Below are 12,907 nucleotides of genomic sequence, written 5' to 3'. Positions count from 1 at the left end.
CTTTCAAATATTATATTTTTCTTCTCTTGGATGTCAGGATACCACACTTTCGCCAGTTTTTTCTCTTATCTTACCAACTAGTTCCTCTAACCTCCTCTGTTATATTTCCTCATCTTCTAAACTTTGGATAATGACAGGTATCGCAACTCTCAATCTTATGCAAATTCTTTATCTACACTCATTCCCCAAGGGAATCCAGTCTCAGAGATTTAAATTCCACTAAAATGCTAACAACTGCAAATTTTCTATTTCTAGACCTTTTTTCTAAACTCTGGACTTTTCTATCCAGTTGCTGACTGGACAGTTCAACCTGGATGTTTCTTAACTTGAGGCAGGGAGTTTGTGTTCCATTATTTTATTATGTAATATTATCTTAGAGATGAGCAAGAAATTAAGAAGAGTCAAAAATAAGGATCCATCATGGAGCTGAATACTTCCAAGTCTAACTAATTAATCCATCTCTTGCATGTGCTTGCTCAGTTACTCAGTTGTGTCTGATTCTTCATGATCCTATGGACTGTAGTCTACCTGGGTCCTCTGCCCATGGGATTTCTCAGACAAGAATACTAGAGTGGGTTGCCATTTCCTACGCCAGGTCCTTTGGGACATCCTTGTATTTTATGCAGAAAGACAGAACATATTCGCCAGTTCCTGCCTCTCATGGGTCAAGGACTCACATCAAGAGCCATCACTCCTTACTTCCCACTTAGAGAAATCACATGTGAGAAGTACCTGAGATATTCAACGTCCTACCCCATGTTGTCTATAGAGAAGTCCCAGGGAAGGAGGCAAAATACTTGAGGCATGAGCAGTAAATAATACTCATAGGACCAAAGGCCATGAGTAGCCTGTTGCTAGGATGCTGTGGTCTGTCATGGTATCAGTGGTACTGGTGACCTATAGCCAACACTACAGGAATAGTTCAGGTCATGGCTAGGTGTTCTACCCCACCAAAATAGATATGTTGCTGCTGTGTTGATCCAAAGGAGGCAAAAGTCAATCTAGGCAGATTTCTCTAAGATCTTAAATTTAACGTACTTCAAATGAACTTTTGATTGTCTACTTCCAAACCTGTTTTTTTTCTCTCTCTCTCTCTTTCTCTCTCTCACAGTTAATTTCCATTCCCTCCATATAGATGCTTGAAGTTCAAAACTTAGACTCTTCCTTGACTCTTTTTCTTTCACATCCCCATCTAGTCAGTCAGGAAATCCACCTCACTTCTTTCCCTACATCTTCTTTCTTTCAGGTTACTGAAAAGTTCCCCAGGAAGTCTTTCTGCTTTTATCTTTGTCTCCCTACAGTAACTCGGGTCATCTGACAGAGGAATCCTTTCAAGATGTAAGGCAGATCATGCACCCTTTCCAGTGAGCTGCACAGTGGCATCCAAGTGCACTCAGAGTTAAGTCCCTCAAATGTTCATGGTGCTCTGTGATCTACTCCCACCCTGATGATTTCTCTGACTACTCTCCTCCACATTCTCTCTGCATCAGTCACACACTAGTCATATGGATTTCCTTTCTGTTCTTCAAGCTGCCTAAGCATAATTCCCACGGTCTTCACACTTGTATGTTCTGCAGCCTGATAAGTTATTCTTTAAGATGATCTGCCTACTTCCCTCCCTCACTGTCTTCAGATCTCAGCTTCAAATGCACTACTTGGGAGAGACGTTCTCTGATGACTCATATAATAGCAAGTACTTCCCTCCATAGGGCTTCCCAGCTGACACTAGTGGTAGAGAATCCACCTGCCAATGCAGGAGAAGAAAGACATGCAGGTTTGACCTGTGGGTTGGGAAGATATCCTGGAGGAGGGCATGACAACTCACTCCAGTATTCAAGCAACTTTAGCACACACGCACTTCCCTCCATCCTACCATGAAGCACTCCTCTCTTTCATTCCTTTGCACGTGTTCATTAACTATATTCTCCCCTAGAATATACATTTGTTTACTTCCTTATTGTCTGTATCTTTCCCTAGAATGTACATTTCTCAAAAGCAGAGAATTTTCCTATTAGCATGAACTACTGAATCCCTAATAGCTTTGCTGCCTAGAAGGTGCTTAATGAATATACCTTGAATAAAAACAGCATGGATAGAATTTTGCACTATTTGAATCATAGTGGTTTTTTCTTTTTTCTCATTATTTCATTAGCAAAACAAAATATTACCACCTATAAGCAGGAAATTGAGCCTGACTTCACCCATAATCCTCCAAGAGACAAAAAAAATGAGGCAAAAATAAGGCATCAAAATATATTTAATTTTCTGTTAACACTCGTGTTGCATTTACTTTAAATCCTCTATGACTTCTTTTAAGCTCTTTAACAAGGTAGACAATAATACTATCAAATTTTCCTTAGTAAATTGGTATATGAAATGTAAAGAAAAATTAAATATACTGAAATAATTTCTCCAAGTAATCAGATATTATTATTATGCAAATTGCAAGGCAGGTGGCATAGTCATAAATAATCCAGCTGCCAATGCAGGAGATGGAAAGACATGGATTCGATCCCTTGGTTAGGAAGATTGCTTGGAGTAGGAAATGGCAACCCACTCCAATATTCTTGCCTGGAAAATTCCATGCTTGGCAGGCTACAGTTCATGGGGTCACAAAGAATCAGACATAACAGAGTGACTGAGCACACAGCACAAGCTACTATTACTGCTTCTAAGACTTGGAATTAGTCTAAAGACTTCTCTAAGGGATACATAAAAATTATTCTGTGACTATCCAGAAACAAAAATGGGGGTGTTTTTCAGAGTAATAAGATCAATTTTTCACTTTTTAGAGATTATTAGTTCTTAGCATAATCATCACCCAGATTGAGAACATGAAATTGTTACCCCAGGATTTTAATTTTTCATCCATGTGAGCAATCTGAAATATCACATTCTAATGTAATATATTAAGTAATATATCTAAATAATCAACCTAATTACTTAGATAAGTTGTTGAACTCAAAGAGATCACTGAATAATGTGTATCAGTTTTAGCACAATGATATAATACCTATGCTATATTGATGATTTAAAACATAAATCATATATTTCCCTCCTGCTCAAAAAATTCTAAAAGATTTTCTATAACATACATTTTTGGCATCTCCTAGAAACTCCTATACTTTGGCCACCTCATGTGAAGAGTTGACTCATTGGAAAAGACTCTGATGCTGGGAGGGATTGAGGGCAGGAAGAGAAGGGGACAACAGAGGATGAGATGGCTGGATGGCATCACCAACTCGATGGACATGAGTTTGGGTGAACTCCAGGAGTTGGTGATGGACAGGGAGGCCTGGCGTGCTGCAATTCATGGGGTCACAAAGAGTCGGACACGACTGAGTGACTGAATTGAACTGAACTGAACCAACACTCCATGTGGTCAATCTTTCAGATGTTAGCTTTTTAATGGGTATATATAATATCACTTTGTGCTTTAAACTTCATCTCCCTAATGACTAATAATGTCAAACATTTTTTTCATGTAATCAGTTTTTTTTGTGGTGTCTATTCAAATTATACCCTCAAGTATTCTACTCTTAATAACTGTTGTTTGTGGACTTATAAAGAATGTTTGCTGCTGCTGCTGGCTGCTAAGCCACTTCAGTCGTGTCTGACTCTGTGCGACCCCATAGACGGCAGCCCACCAGGCTCCTCCGTCCCTGGAATTCTCCAGGCCAGAATACTGGAGTGGGTTGCCATTTCCTTCTCCAAAAGAGAATGTTTTTTCTGCTGTTATTGGATGGAGTGTACAATAAATATCCATATCTAATTGATTTCATTACTATTCTATCAATTATTGAAATCTTTCAATATTTATATACTTATACAGTATTATATTTTGTCAGTATTTGCCAAAAGTAATTGTTAAATTTTCTATTTCTTCTTGTATTTTTAATGTGGCTTGCTTTGTGTATTAATATTTTCCTTCACAGATTTCTAAATAAAGCATTTAAGATTGTTATCTCCTATTGATAAACTAACCCATTTACCATTATGAAATGACCATCTTTATCAGGTAATATTCTTTTCCCTAAAATCTATTTTTTCTGATATTAATATAGCCACTCCAGATTTCTTTTGATTAATATTAGCTGTCTCCATCCTTTTACTTTTAAACTACTTCTGTATTTGCATTTAAAGTGGATTTCTGTTTTGCTACGTATAATTAGATCTTGTTTTTAAAAAATCAAATCAATCTCTGCATTCTAGTTGGAATGTCTGCACCTTATTAATTAACATGCTTTTGGATATGGCTGGATTTGAGTCTACTATCTGGCTACTTGTTTTCTAGTTGATTAATCTGTTCTTTATTCCTTCTTGTCTCCTTTTCTGGCTCTTTTGGATGGTTATGTACTTTTCCTGATTTCATCTTATCTCATTTGATGGTTGTTAAGTCATTATTTTTTCCAGTAGTTGTTGAAGTTTCAGAATGTATGTTTCACTTATTACAGTCTTCTTTCCAGTAATATTCTATCATTTCACACATAAGAATATTACAATAGCACTTTCCATTTTTCTTCCCATCTTAGACTTTATGCTATTGTGTTCATGTGTTTTATTAAATATACATTTTCAACTCTTATACATTGCTGTTATTTTTGCTTTAAGCAGCCACATTTTAAAGATATCTTTAAAAGTAACAAAATATAGATTTTATATTTATCTGCATACTTTCCATTTCCAGTGGTTTTTATTTCTTTTTGTAAGTCTTGTTTCTCCTTAGGCTTATTTCTCTCCTGCCTAAAAGGCTTCCTTTAACATTTCTTGTAGTGATTATTCATGGTAATGAATTCGCTCAACATTTTATGTCTGATAAGGTCTGTATTTCACCTTTGGTTTGAAAACCTGTCTTTGGCAGAATGTAGAATTTTATATTACAGTGTTTTCCTATTCGTTCTTTAAAATTGCTCCATTATTCTCTGGCTTGTATTATTTCTGACACAAGGTCTGTTGTCGTTCAGCATCTCTGGCCTCTATTTACTCATTCCTTCAGTTTTGACAACCAAAAATGTTTCTGGACATTGTCCAACATCCCCTTGAGAGAGTGAAATAGTCCCCAGTTTAGAACCACTGATTTATATTTATCATGTGTTTTGTCCTCTAGTTGTTTTGCACTTTTTAACTGCTTGCTAGCAGTTTTATCATAAGGTGCTTTGCAGTAGTTTGCTTCTTGTTTCTTGTGGTTGGTATCTTTGAGGTTCCTGAAACCTTGATTTTATAGTTTTCATCAATTTGGAACTTTTCAGCCGTATTTTAAAAAATTTATTTTTCTATCTTGTTTCCTTTTTCTGCTCCTCTAATAGTTCCCATTACATGGACATTAACCTGCTTAAAGTTGTCCCACATCTCATACATGTTCTGTTAATTTTTTCAGTCTTTTTTCTGTGTCTTATTTTGGCTATTTTCTATTACTGTGTCTTCAAGTTCACTAATCTTTTACTAATAGTTTCAAATCTGCTGTTAAGTCTGTGAAAGAATTAGAGAAATGATGAATAATCGCTTTGGTAGCAGGAGAATGCTACTGATACATTGAAACCATCCTAACCTCAGGGAGTTTTTGGAAGGAAGGAATTCTGTGATCCAGATATGGGGTACATAGTGGAGCACCACAGGCTATCATCTTGGTTTGTGCTCACTGCAGAATGAGGTGCTAAGTGAAGCTTCAACATTATCAGTGGCTAGGAAAAGATAACCAGCAACTACAAGGAAAGGATATGCATTTTACTGGATAAAATGTATTCTAGAATGGAATGCAGGCAAAATTTCTTTGACTAGGCTATAAAAATGCTCCCAAACACTCCCAACTTTAATCTTCTAGGCATCTACTCAGCTATACCAACTCTATCAAGACCAGAGAGCATGAACCCAACCAGCCAGATAAGAATTCACATATCCTCTTTACCTCTTCGTCTTATCCCAGCTTTGGTCAAAGTAGCAGGTAATGAAGAAGTGAGCAAAGTGTAAATAGATGGCAGAAGCACCGTGCCTCTCATCTCCACCACTAGCTTCCAAGCAACTGCATAAAATAGAAACGAGAAGATTTAATTGTAAATAAAGCAAAGAGATTTGATCCTTACATAGTGATACACATTGTCAGTATTGAATTGTGACTAGGTTGTAACTGAAATTGACCCAGAAGAGGTTAGCTGCCTCCTTAAGATGTACAGCTGGTAATTGACAAAGCTGGAACACAAAACACAGATCAATTCAACTCCAATTCCCATACCATGTAATAACCAAATCATCCAAGTCTCTGTATTTTCTGTAAACAGCCACAGCTTAAAAAGATTTCTAGGGCAAGAGACAGAGCCCCTCAGCTTTCCAACCCCAAAATAGAATTAATAATAACTGTTGATTCAGTGGTCTAATAATTTCATTAAGTCAAACAAAATCCAGTGCTATGTTTATGTTTATAGTCTTAGTATTTTAGGGACATTCTGTATAACAGAATTCTTATACAGACAATTGTTTAAGTTATTGAATATGAACTAAAATGTATAATTTTTAAAATACTTTATGTAAACAAACTTAGAAATCAATAAAGTTATCCTTTCTTAGATAATGCATCACATTTTAAAATTCATTCATTGATACATATAACAAATAAGCACCTAAGTCCTCCCAGGAGCCTGGCAGTAGGTTAGGTGTTAGGAATATAGCAACAATCAACTCAGACACAGTCTATGCATCAGATCAGATCAGCCGCTCAGTCGTGTCCGACTCTGCGACCCCATGAATCGCAGCACACCAGGCCTCCCTGTCCATCACCAACTACCGGAGTCTATGCATAATAAATAGTATAATCTAGCAAGGAAAATGTATAGGAACAAGAAACTGTAGTTGTAAATTTTATTACAAAATATAAGTGCAACATGTTTATAACAAGAAAGCCTAATCTGCTTAGAAGTGTTAAGAATGGTTTTCCTAGGGAAGTAATGTTTGGACTGAGCCCAAAGAAGGTGACTAGGAACAAGCTAAATGAAGATGGGATTGGAGATGAAGTAGGGGACTACTTAGGTCACTAACATACATATGTCACATATCAGTCAATATAGGCTGGGGTAGGTTGTGTTGCTGGAATTTTCCTTTTTTATACTTATAAAATAATTTAAATTTTGTTTAAAATGCAAATATTGTGAAAGAGAACACAAAATATAAAGTACCATCTCCCTACAATCTCTATGATTACTGCTAACAGTTCAGGTTTGTCTTACAATATTATTTTCAATCTATCATATATTATGCACACATAACTATCGCAGATAGGATCATACAATAATAATATTCTACATGTATCATAAAACTTCTAATGGGCCTCTATTATTGTCAGTGCTGCTGCTGCTGCTGCTAAGTCACTTCGGTCATGTCCGACTCTTTGCGACCCCATGAACCGCAGCATACCAAACCTCCCTGTCCATCACCAACTCCCGGAGTTCACTCAGACTCACGTCCATCGAGTCAGTGATGCCATCCAGCCATCTCATCCTCTGTTTTCCCCTTCTCCTCCTGCCCCCAATCCCTCCCAGCATCAGAGTCTTTCCAATGAGTCAAATCTTCGCATGAGGTGGCCAAAGTATTGGAGTTTCAGCTTCAGCATCAGTCCTTCCAATGAACACCCAGGATTAATTTCCTTTAGAATGGACTGGTTGGATCTCCTTATAGTCCAAGGGACTCTCAAGAGTCTTCTCCAACACTACAGTTCAAAAGCATCAATTCTTCTGTGCTCAGCTTTCTTCACAGTCCAACTCTCACATCCATACATGACCACTGGAAAAACCATAGCCTTGACTAGACGGACCTTTGTTGGCAAAGTAATGTCTCTGCTTTTCAATATGCTATCTAGGTTGGTCATAACTTTCCTTCCAAGGAGTAGCATCTTTTAATTTCATGGCTGCAGTCACCATCTGCAGTGATTTTGGAGCCCCCCAAAATAAGTCTGACACTGTTTCCACTGTTTCCCCATCTATTTGCCATGAAGTAGTGGGACCAGATGCCATGATCTTCGTTTTCTGAATGTTGAGCTTTAAGCCAACTTTTTCACTCTCCTCTTTAACTTTCATCAAGAGGCTTTTTAGTTCCTCTTCACTTTCTGCCATAAGGGTGGTGTCATCTGCGTATCTGAGCTTATTGATATTCTCCCGGCAATCTTGATTCCAGCTTGTGCTTCTTCCAGCCCAGTGTTTCTCATGATGTGCTCTGCATAGAAGTTAAATAAGCAGGTTGACAATATACACTCTTGACATACTCCTTTTCCTATTTGGAACCAGTCTGTTGTTCCATGCCCAGTTCTAACTGTTTCTTCCAGACCTGCATATAGGTTTCTCAAGAGGCAAGTCAGGTGGTCTGGTATTCCCATCTCTTGAAGAATTTTCCACAGTTTCTTGTGACCTACACAGTCAAAGGCTTTGGCATAGTCAATAAAGCAGAAGTAGATGTTTTTCTGGAACTCTCTTGCTTTTTTGATGATCCAGTGGATGTTGGCAATTTGACCTTTGGTTCCTCTGCCTTTTCTAAAACCAGCTTGAAGATCTGGAAGTTCATAGTTCACGTATTGCTGAAGCCTGGCTTGGAGAATTTTGAGCATTACTTTACTAGTGTGTGAGATGAGTTCAGTTGTGCGGTAGTTTGAGCATTCTTTGGCATTGCCTTTCTGTAGGATTGGAATGAAAACTGACCTTTTCCAGTCCTGTGGCCACTGCTGAGTTTTCCAAATTTTCTGGCATATTGAGTGCAGCACTTTCACAGCATCATCTTTCAGGATTTGAATTAGCTCAACTGGAATTCCATCACCTCCACTAGCTTTGTTTGTAGTGATGCTTCCTAAGGCCCACTTAACTTCACATTCCAGGATGTCTGGCTCTAGGTGAGTGATCACACCATCATGATTATCTTGGTCATGAAGATCTTTTTTGTACAGTTCTTCTGTGTATTCTTGCCACCTCTTCTTAATATCTTCTGCTTCTGTCAGGTCCATACCATTTCTGTCCTTTATCAAGGCCATTTATGCATGAAATGTTCCCTTGGTATCTCTAATTTTCTTGAGGAGATCTCTAGTCTTTCCCATTCTGTTGTTTTCCTCTATTTCTTTGCATTGATTGTTGAGGAAGGCTTTCTTATCTCTCCTTGCTATTCTTTGGAACTCTGCATTCAAATGCTTATATCTTTCCTTTTCTCCTTTTCTTTTCACTTCTCTTCTTTTCACAGCTATTTGTAAGGCCTCCCCAGACAGCCATTTTGCTTTTTTGCATTTCTTTTTCACGGGGATGGTCTTGATCCCTGTCTCCGGTAAATGTCACGAACCTCCATCCATAGTTCATCAGGCACTCTATCAGATCTAGTCCCTAAATCTATTTCTCACTTCCACTGTATAATCATAAGGGACTTGATTTAGGTCATACCTGAATGGTCTAGTGGTTTTCCCTACTTTCTTCAATTTAAGTCTGAATTTGGCAATAGGAGTTCATGATCTGAGCCACAGTCAGCCCCTGGTCTTGTTTTTGCTGACTGTATAGAGCTTCTCCATCTTTGTCTGCAAAGATTGTCATCAATCTGATTTCAGTGTTGGCCATCTGGTGATGTCCATGTGTAGAGTCTTTTCTTGTGTTGTTGGAAGAGGGTGTTTGCTTTGACCAGTGTGTTCTCCTGACAAAACTCTATTAGCCGTTGCCCTGCTTCATTCCGTACTCCAAGGCCAAATTGGCCTGTTACTCCAGGTGTTTCTTGACTTCCTCCTTCTGCATTCCAGTCCCCTATAATGAAAAGGACATCTTTTTCGGGTGTTAGTTCTAAAAGGTCTTGTAGGTCTTCATAGAACCGTTCAACTTCAGCTTCTTCAGTGTTATTGGTTGGGGCATAGTCTTGGATTACCGTGATATTGAATGGTTTGCCTTGGAAACGAACAGAGATCATTCTGTTGTTTTTGAGATTGCATCCAAGTACTGCATTTTGGACTCTTTTGTTGACCATCATGGCTACTCCATTTCTTCTAAGGGATTCCTGCCCACAGTAGTAGATATGATGGTCACCTGAGTTAAATTCACCCATTCCAGTCCATTTTAGTTCACTAATTCCTAGAATGTCGACGTTCACTCTTGCCATCTCCTGTTTGACCACTTCCAATTTGCCTTGATTCATGGACCTAACATTCCAGGTTCCTATGCAATATTGCTCTTTACAGCATCAGACCTTGCCTCTATCACCAGTCACATCCACAACTGGGTATTGTTTTTGGTTTGGCTCCATCCCTTCATTCTTTCTGGAGTTATTTCTCCACTGATCTCCAGTAGTATATTGGGCACCTACTGACCTGGAGAGTTCCTCTTTCAGTATCCTGTCATTTTGCCTTTTCATATTGTTCATGGGGTTCTCAAGGATACTGAAGTGGTTTGCCATTCCCTTCTCCAGTGGGCCACATTCTGTCAGACGTCTCCACCATGACCCGCCCATCTTGGGTGGCCCCACACAGCATGGTTTAGTTTCATTGACTTAGACACGGCTGTGGTCTGTGTGATCAGATTGGCTAGTTTTCTGTGATTATGGTTTCAGTGTGTCTGCTCTCTGATGCCCTCTAGCAACACCTACCATCTTACTTTGGTTTCTCTTACCTTGGACGTGGGGTATCTCCTCACAGCTGCCCCTCCTGACCTTGAACATGGAGTAGCTCCTCTCAGCCCTCCTGCATAATTTTCCTGATTACTTGCAGAATAAATTATAGGAGTTGGAATTTTGGATAAAATTAAATCTTTGATGTTTAGAGAAGGAAGTTCATTAATAATGAGTGCTGTAGTTAATATGGTGACTTTTTAGTAATAGATTCTCATCCGTTTTATACCAATAAATATATTAAAGTATATCTTAAGGCCCTTTGGATGTACTTCATGTTTATTCAGAGTATCAACTCATTATGATAGGTAAATATGAGGTCAGTTGGCCAAACTGAAACAAAAATGCCCAAATTGATTAATCAACCTTTACTAGTTTCATGGGAATTATACAGAGGGAAATAATGACACTAGATGTGGGTTTTGTCTGAGTGATAATAACCAAATACTAAAGTGTGAATTCACTGTTTTAATTTTAACATTTGCTTTCCTTGCATTTAGCTTGGTATCATTGGTTGTTTGATTCCTGCACTATGCTTGTTAAGTCGCTTCAGTCATGTATGACTTGGTGACCCTGGACTGAGGGTCACCAGGCTTCTCTGTCCATGGGATCCTCCAGGCAGGAATGCTGGAGTAGGTTGCCAAGCCCTCCTACAGGGATTTTCCCGACCCAGAGATTGAACTCCCATCTGTTAACATCTCCTGCATTAGCAGGCGGGATCTTTACCACTAGCGCCCCCGGAAAGCCCTCCTGCACTATAACTTTGGATAATATTGATAAATTTTGGCACTGTTTGGCATACTAAAATGTAAACTTACCGAGATTCATATTGATTAGGAATAACCTGCCATATTGATACAAAGTTATGGACAACAAGTTTTAATTATCTTGCAATCTGGAGAGATATCATCAGGTGACTCAAAACTATGTTACTACCCAATATGGAGCTATATTTTAGATGTGCTAATTGGTGGGATTGTTTGTGGATAATAGCAGCAGTACATTTACAAAAAGAAATGTAGTTCAATTTCCTTTATTATGTTACTATGGTCTGAATGTTTATGTCCCCCTCAAATTAATATGTTGAAATTTAACCTCCAAAAATGATGGTATTAGTAAGTCGGGACTTTGGAAGGTACTTTATGAAAGAGGATCCAGAGAGATACCTAGCTCTTCCACCATGTGAGGACACAGAAATTGCCAGTTAAAAACTTGGAAGAGGACCCTCACCAGAAACTGTGACCCTGTTGACACCTTGATTTTGAACTTCTGACATCCAGCACTGTGAGGAATAAAGTTTTGTTGTTCATAAACTACCAGATGTATGTTATTTTGTACAGCAACCCAAACAGACTAAGACACATATCAATACAACTTTAAAATCTGATGATATAATGGAATTTCACTTGCTTTTATTTAAACAAGAAATTTTATCTTGAATAGAAATTCTGGTTCATAAAATAGAAAATAATAGAATCTTCCAATTAAATACCTGAAAACTTTGCTCACATTTCAATACTATACATCTTTTATTTATGAGCTGTAATCCATACTTTATCCCTGACAACATAGGAAAAGTTATTCTATCAACAAGGATATTGAGATAAAAATAATCATTGCGATTGATTCCAGACTCATGGTTCCAGTTATGATAGAAAACTTGATGATCAGAGAGCTTTTACTGAACTGTGAAGGAAAATCTGCTAACCTACCCTTCACAACTGCTTTTGCAAAGTGGCCTCTGTCACATACTGATATTCTTTCTTTGAATCCATTAATGGCTTCAGTTAGCTAAGGGTGAGTGATGAAAGTTGCTTATTTCCAATAGATATTTATGCAATTTATTTAATTTTCAGATTTTATTCTAATATCTAAGTGCTGGACATCTTTTTATACAGCCCTGCTCACAGAACATGCTGGGTTTTTAATTTTTTTTTTTTAACCATACATGAACTTTCACAAGTTGGGGTATGTTCTTGGAAGTGTGTCATCTTGGCTATGGCTGTTAGTCTCTCATAGGCTAGAGTGCAAAATAGTTTATCAGCATCCTGCTTCAATAAAATGTAATAGGTGTAAATCAGAAGTATACAGATTCCACATGGTATGGTGCATTTGATTTCAGAGCTGTTTTTCTCATTGGAAAAGTAATACTTAGTCATTGTCAAAACTTTGGAATATAAAGAGAAATAAATGAAAATCAGCCATGCATTTAACTCCCAAGAAAATCCCTCTTAACAACTCTGTATATTTCCTAATAGTCTTTTTCTGTATATATATGGTTTTGTTTTTTGAGCTGTGATGA

General features: G+C 37.9%; 1 long non-coding RNA gene across 1 annotated transcript in view; it reads left to right on the top strand.

The window, feature by feature from the left end:
* LOC129655083 (uncharacterized) overlaps positions 1 to 11,857 on the top strand; it is a 166,378-nt gene extending 154,521 nt beyond the window's left edge. Inside the window, exon 4 of the long non-coding RNA XR_008715750.1 lies at positions 11,722 to 11,857. This is a non-coding gene — a long non-coding RNA (uncharacterized LOC129655083). The remainder of the gene's footprint in view (positions 1 to 11,721) is intronic.
* The last annotated feature ends 1,050 nt before the right edge of the window (positions 11,858 to 12,907 follow it).

The sequence above is a fragment of the Bubalus kerabau genome, chromosome 6 (assembly GCF_029407905.1).
Source record: "Bubalus kerabau isolate K-KA32 ecotype Philippines breed swamp buffalo chromosome 6, PCC_UOA_SB_1v2, whole genome shotgun sequence".
NCBI classification, from domain to species: domain Eukaryota; kingdom Metazoa; phylum Chordata; class Mammalia; order Artiodactyla; family Bovidae; genus Bubalus; species Bubalus kerabau.
This window is presented reverse-complemented; position numbering and strand designations above follow the sequence as displayed.